Genomic DNA, 8,202 nt, shown 5'->3' with positions numbered 1-8,202 from the left:
TTATGAAAATGGTGTCTCAATACACAAACGTAAAAACAATATATAGATTTATATATGAAATCAAATAAAGGGAATCATGAAAACTAAAATTATAAATTATGAAGGGATATTTTCAAACAAATCATGAAAAACATGAAAATTGAAAATCACATAAACATTCAAACACGAATCATGATTAAGAATTTTTAAAAGCACAATAGTATGGAAAACATTTAGGCAAATTTGTAAACTTTGTTTTAAACTTTTCTTCAGTAATTCAAAGTGTTGAGAATAGAGGGGTAGATATATATTCTTAAAACAAAGTCCAAACCAGAGAAAATCCCCCTAAAAACAACAAAAATCCTTGAAAATCAGAAAATCTAGAAACAGTGTTGTCGGTCGACTGATAAACAGTATCAGTCGACCGATGAGTTGATCGTTGATGACAGCTCAAACTTCATCGGTCGATTGATGAAATCATCAGTCGACTGATGACCTGTTTCGGTCGACTGATGGTTCATCAGTCGACTGAGTAGAAATAAATGGCTTTTCCAGCGTGCTTCTTCGGTCGACTGATGATCCTTATCAGTCGACTGATAACGTGCATAGGGACATTAATGGACAGTAAAAATAGACTTTGAAACCCTTTTAAAAATATCAAATATATTCCAAAAAATGTAAAATTTAGGGAAATGATTATTTTGATGAAAATGAACATGTTAGAAAAGAAAATTGTCAAATATCATTTTTTGTTTATGAGAACTTATCATTTTGCAAAATCTCAAAAATACGGGTTCGTTTAAAATACTTGATTTTTTACAAAATGATTTTAACCAAATTTTGGAATCCATTTTTAATGGATTCGTAGACTTTGAAAATGATATAAATAGTATTGTTTATCTATAATCAAAAAATACAAGATATGAAATAATACTTGTACAAAACAAAAAATAAAAACAAAAAAGAAAAGAAAAGAATTTGTTTTTTGAAATCAAACATATTTTGGTACCCAAACACTCTTGGTACCAAAGAGTTTAGGGACATGACCCCTATCACTCAAACTCAATGCCCTTGGGTTATGATCCTATTTGGGCGCATTTTGTGCACGGATATGGTTAAAACAATAAGTGTGCAAATGACCCTTTCGGTTGCAACATATGCAATAAAAAGGATGAAATGATATATGTTGACCTTGTGTTAGTGCACGGGAATCATTTGCAAATTTAGATGGTTCTTTGAAAGCATTTTACAAACGAGAAACTCTTTTTAAATCAAAATAAAATTTGGTCAAATGACCAAATCTACCATAATAATCACATTTGTACACATTTGCATGCTTATGATGAACTTTATGTGCATGTGTATGTGTATATTATGATGAAGCTTGATGGGATGCACAAGTATCGATATTGTTAGATTTGTTGGATTTTTTTGCATTATAACAAAATTTAGCAAGATGGCCTTTACGGCAGCAAATTGAACACTTATAAATTTTATTATATATGTGTGCATAGTGTGTGAGAGTTTTGAAAGAATTTACACGGGACTTTGCACACAAGTCCATAAGCTTATTGTTATTAATAATGCATATTTTTAATATTGAATCTAAAGATGATATGCAATTTTGACATGATTCAACTCATTTTCTTACACAAAAGCATTGTTATTAGAAGTAGAATATATAACATTATTTTTAAAAGAATTAAACTCATTTCTAATGTTTTCTACTTCTAATATGGCATTGTTTTTCTCATGCGATAAACTAGCAATTTCAATTTTTAATTTTTCATTGCTCTCTTTAAAATTAACATTTTCATTAGCAATGACATCAAACTTGCTAGTGTCTCATGATCGGATTTCAAATTAACATGCTTACTTTTCACATCAATAAAATCGCGTTGCAACTTCTTATACTCATATATTAATTTTTCATATCCACGAGAGAATTTATCAATAGAAAGTTCATCATCGGTATCGGACTCACTTACCTCACTAGGGCTATCGCCTAGTGACCGTGTATATGAAGATGCTCCATTTGAGCTTGAAGCGAAATCTGTCAAAGCTCGTCGGATCTCCTCCAACCTCTCTTGATGTGCTTCTATAATTTTCCATAATGTATAAGTACTATCATGTGACGCTCCTAGGTTCACACAAGGCTGCAGTCCAATGTGAAACCAAGAATATCAAACCTGCCATGCACCACACCGTGCAATAACATATTTCACAATCATAATTACTATCTCTCTAGTAGAGTTAAATAACAGGTGTAGGTACAAAAACAAGTAAAAGATAATACAAGAGTCAACTGATGAAATAATAGAGATCAAATTAATACTTCATCATCTAACATACTAAAGTACAAGTCAATGTTTGAAGTGAATAGACTAAAATTTCTCAACAAGTCTCAAATATAAATGTCCGAATAAAAGGAAATAAGGCACACAGCCTTTACAACTTCTAGAATAAACTCTCAAAATGTCTAAACAAAGCCTACAGTGGAGCTCAAAAGTAAAATATAACTATAATAGAATAGCCGAAGCTAAAGTGCATCGCCATCAACCTGCGACTCTCCGGGCTGCGGGCTCGTTACTTGAAAGGGGGAGGGACAACGAGCGTCAAAGCGCTAGCGAGCAACATCACAACCAACCCCAAGGAAAAGGGCTCGTTGTATAAAGAAAATACAGTTATAATATATATATATATATAAAATTAAAAATCCTATTTAGGTAATTACAACGTAAGCATAAGTACGTCGAGCGAAATAATCCAAACAAGGAAACCCTCATGTATATACCATGTAGCTCAGATTGTAAGTACCTAGGTATAAGAGGATTTTAGTATTTAGGAAGTTACAACACGAGCATAGGTACGTCGAGCAAAATAATCCAAAAACACGAGCATAGGTACGTCGAGCAAAATAATCCAAACAAGGAAACCCTCATGTATATACCATGTAGCTCGGATTGTAAATCCCTAAATACCAAACCCAAAATCTAATGCAAGAACAAATAACTTAAAAGAATACAAAACCCATCTCTACTTCCAAACATAGTGTCATGTCGAACTCACATGAGTGTCATGTGAGAAAAACGATTAAGTGTCCAACACATAGACTATATAGATTAAATGTCCAACACATGGACTGCATGAAGTAAACGTCCAACACATGAACTGAAAGTAACGAGTGTCCAACGCATGGACTGAATATAACCAATGTCCAACGCATGGACTAAATTTAACCAATGTCCAACGCATGGACTGGATATAACCAATGTCCAACGCATGCACTAAATGTAACCAATGTCCAACGCATGGACAAAATATAACCGATGTCCAACGCATGGACTGAATATAACCAATGTCCAACGCATGGACTAAATGTAACCAATGTCCAACGCATGGACTAAATATAACCAATGTCCAACACATTGACCGAATGAAATGAATGTCCAACACGAGGACTGAAAGGTAATGCATGTCCAACACAGGGACTGAGTAAAATGTATGTCCAACATGAGGACTAAATATAAATTATGCAAAGTGTAAGTGTCGATGATACATATATACACAAAAGATACACATAGACTCATGTCACACGTGCCTCGGTGTGTGGATCGGTACTTGTGTCAAAAGTCAACTCACATGTACAGATAAATCACTAACATTATAAACTAGTGTCAGATAATCGAGGCGACCCCGAAAAGTAACTCAAACAGATCAAAAATCTGTAAAACACCTCATCAGTCGACTCATGTGTCGACTAGGATTGGTCGACCAGACAAAATGCAAAAACTGTATACTTTCCCGTCAGTCGACTCATTAGTCGACTCATCAGTCGACTCATAAGTCGACTCATGAGTCGACTCATTAGTCGACTGAGTAGAAAATCCCCAGTTTTTTGCTTACGATGATTATCTGTGAAAATTGATAAAAACTAAGGTTCTCTTTGTTCATGTCCAGCAATATATATTCAATTCTAACACATGTATATCAACAGAAAAGAAAGATTTGCATGTATTATTTTGCATAAAAACCCTAAACATATTTCTTCATGTTTAAAAACGTGTTGAAAACATTAAATCACATGAAACACATATTTAAGACTAATTCCAGATCTGGATCTATATTACAAAAACGTTGGTGAGCTTTTTACTAACTGAAAAATATAGATCTTGTAGCTTAGAATGTAAAGCATCTATTTTTATACACAAAATATGTTTTAGGCTCAAAAATCCGAAATAAAAACTCATAGAAACTATACAAACAGTGGGTGAGGGCTGGGCGAGATGTTACTCGCCTCTGATATAATGCACAAACTCCTGTATCTGCCAAAGCACGATCTCCTCCGTTGCATTGCACGAAATCCCATGCAAACTCCTTCGAGAACTCCTCCAAAACATCAAAAATCCGAGCTAGGGTTTGAGAGGGAGAGATGGGGGCTAGGGTTTTGAGTTCTGAAGGTGTTCTCGGGTAGGAGATATCATATATAAGTGGTCAGACCCGATACAAAACCAAACAAACCCGTAAACTAAAAGAAAACCCAAAATCAGCCCGTTAGTCGACTCATAGGTCGACTCATCAGTCAACTCATTGGTCGACTGATAAGTCGACTGATAAGTCGACTGAGCAGACAAAAATCCAGTTTCGTGCATGTCTTGATTATCTACAATCACCCATGTACAAAACTCTATACATATACACTCATACATCTCTAATAGCTTGTTATCAAGAATATCCATGACTTCAAGCTATTTTTCACAATACAAATTATTTATCACCAATAAATTCACATATCTTCATAACCAAAAAATACGGGGTTTTACATTCTTCCCCCCTTAAAAGAATTTCGTCCTCGAAATTCAGAAATCATACTCAAACAAATAATATTACTCTAGACAAGCATATAACGATATTTATTTTTAACAATCCAGGATGACTATATTCCCACTCAACCCTTAATCAAATGAAACTAGTACGTCGGGCGAAAAATCCAAACAAGGAACCCCCATATATATACCATATGTTCCAAAAGATTAAGAATTGAGCGGAAATATTCTCATTCTAGCGTTAAATCTAAATATAGTCACACAAATACTCATGCACATAAATCAATCCACTTCCTCAATAAATGCAGGAAGTATTGCTACATAGCATCTTCACGCTCTCAAAAAAAAAAATCATCTTCGATGTCTACACTTAACCATCTAAAATATAAATACCCCCACTTAACCCCTAACTAAATGGAACAAGTACATCGAGAGAAAAATCTAAACAAGGAACCCCTTATATATATACCATATGTTTCGAGTACTTAGGAGATAAGTGGTAATACCTCTATTTTAGTGTTAAGTATAAACATCGTCATAATTGAATCTATAAGCCATATATAAATCATACCAAAGCTTTAATTTACCTGCTCAAACATGTGTGGATAGTCGCGACGCATATCCTCTTCGCGTTCCCGAGAAATCTCCTCAACGCCTCTTCGGTTCCACTGAATTTTTACCAAAGGAAAATAACTTGTTTCTAAATCTCTTGTCTTCTCTAGCAAGTATACAAACTGGGATTTCAATCGTAGTCAAATCATCCCGAAGCTAAATCTCCGGAACAGTCCAATACATCTCAGCTCAAGCTTTCCCCGCCTTTTGAATCACTAAATGTTTTCACAGACGATACTTTCAGCATAACTAACTCTTCAAATTTTGAAACTCCAAAGGTCTTCATCTCTTATCTGCATAACTCTTTTGCTGACTCTGAGCGGCTAGAATTTGTTCTCTAATCAATGTTACTTTCTCAGTAATCTGTCTCATAAGCTCTGGCCCAAGCATTAAACTATCCTCCGGTTCTACCCAACATATAGGCGATCTGCAAGACTTCATGTACGATGCTTCATACGGGGCCATACCAATTGTCGCTTAATGACTGTTATTATAAGGGAACTCTATTAGCAGAAAAAATGATCCTCCTAACTGTCTTGATAGTCAATGACACTAACCCGCAACGTGTCCTCCAATATCTGATTTACTCTCTCCGTCTGATCATCCATCTGTGGGTGGAATACACTACTGTAAGATAAATCTGTTGCCAAACGAATCCTGGAAACCCTTCCAAAAATGTGGAATGAACACTGAACCTCAATCCGATACCATCGTATCTGGAACTCTATGAAGTCGAATAATCTCCTGAATCAACATCCTCGCATACATCTCAGCTGTATAGTTAGTCTCCACTAGAAATAAAATGTGATGACTTTATTAGTCTATCCACTATCACCCAACAGAATCATTCTCTTCCTTTGACTTCGACAACCCTACGATAAAGTCTATAGAAATATCTGCCCACTTCTACTCCGAAATCGGTAAAGGCTAAAGTGTTCCTGCCGTTCTCTGATGTTCCGCCTTCACTTACTGATAGGTGAGACACTTAGCTACATACTCTCCGCCTTCACTTACTGATAGGTGAGACACTTAGCTACATACTCTCAAATCTTTCTACGCATATCACTCTACCAAAAGTGTCTCTTTAGGTCCTTGTACATCTTCATCTTAGTGGTCCCTGAATGTACCGTGTACCGAGTACGATGTACTTCATCTAATAACTCCCTCTTAAGCTCTGCACTAGCTGGCATAAATAGTCTATCCTTTTTCCGTAGACCTCCATCTGTTCCAATGGCCCAATTAGCCTTAGGTTATTTGGTAATCTCCTTCTTTCAGATTTGAATCCAAGAGTCTTCCGACTGAGCTAATGACAACTCCGTTACTCCAAGATGGTTGTACTGACACAGCTCCTAAAAATGCACTGGTTACACAAACCTCGGGTCAAAAATCAAACTGGCTAAGAGTGAGAAGATCTCTATACAATGAACACTTCAAAGCCAAAACCCGATGTCGACGCTTCCTATTCAAAGCATCCGCTACGACATTCGCCTTCCCCGGATGATACTGAATCGCGAACTCGTAATCCTTGATAAACTCAATCCATCTCCTCTGTCTCTGGTTGAGTTCCTTCTGAGAGAAAAGATACTTCAGACTCTGGTGGTCTGTGAAAACCTCAAACTGCACTCCATACAAGTAGTGTCTCCATGACTTCAATGCAAATACTACTGCTGCTAACTCCAATCTCCATGACTTCAATGCAAATACTACTGCTGCTAACTCCAAATCATGAGTGGGATAGTTCTGCTCATGTACCCTCAACTGCCATGAGATATATACTACTACCCTCTGAGTCTGCATCAAGACGCCTCCTACTCCTGCCAATGATGCATCTACGTAGACGACGAACGTCTTGTCGCTGCTCGGAAAAGTCAAAACTGGTGCTGAAATCAACTTAGTCTTCAAAATATCAAAGGCCTTCTGGTACTCCACACTCCAAATGAACTGCACACCCGTAAGTGGCATCGAAATCTTTGAGAAGTCCTGGATGAACTTCCTGTAATAGCCGGCTAAGCCTAAGAAACTATGAATCTCTGTCACCATCTTCAGTGGTAGGGGTGAGCACGGTTCGGTTCGGGTCGGTTTTTATCAAAATTTTAACAACCGAACCGAACCACCTACAATTTAAAACCGAACCGAACCGTTGCAAATCAGTTCGGTGCGGTTCGGTTCGGTTTGTTCGGTTCTAACTTCATCAAGTATAACAAATCAAAGGCACAAATATAACTTGCCCCAAGAGTTTATATCCAGGCATCCAAGCAAATAAACACAGCAGCAAGTGTAATAGATAACCAAGTTTCAACTGAGCAAATAGTTCAACAAAGTAATCCTCATGACAGCTTTGTACAGTGAATTAGGTAGAAGCAAACGAACGCAACAAACCATATTCGACAACTTTGTACAGTGAATAAAACTTTCATCAAGCACTTCATGCTGGTAATGGATCATCTTCTTGTTGTTGCTGACTTCCATTATCCATAGATTTTTGAGGCAATTATGATTAACAAGTTTCAATCAAAAAAAATCCACAACAAAAATGAAAATAATCAAATCCATAGATGAATCGTTCGAATTGGAATCTTTGTTCTGATTAAAAGAGTTGGATTGATGGTTTCGAGACCCATTACCAGCATCATGATAAAAACAAAAATAAAATAGATTAGAATTGAAGGAAGCTTGAAGAAGAGCAAAAGAGATCACTGAGATGTTATACTTCGGCCTCGGCGACGGTGACGGGTGCGGATGCCCCTCCTAAAGCCGGAGATACATCTTGAGCCTGATCCTGAGC

The sequence above is a fragment of the Asparagus officinalis genome, chromosome 1 (genome assembly GCF_001876935.1).
Source record: "Asparagus officinalis chromosome 1, Aspof.V1, whole genome shotgun sequence".
In the NCBI taxonomy this organism is placed as follows: Eukaryota; Viridiplantae; Streptophyta; class Magnoliopsida; order Asparagales; family Asparagaceae; genus Asparagus; species Asparagus officinalis.
This window is presented reverse-complemented; position numbering follows the sequence as displayed.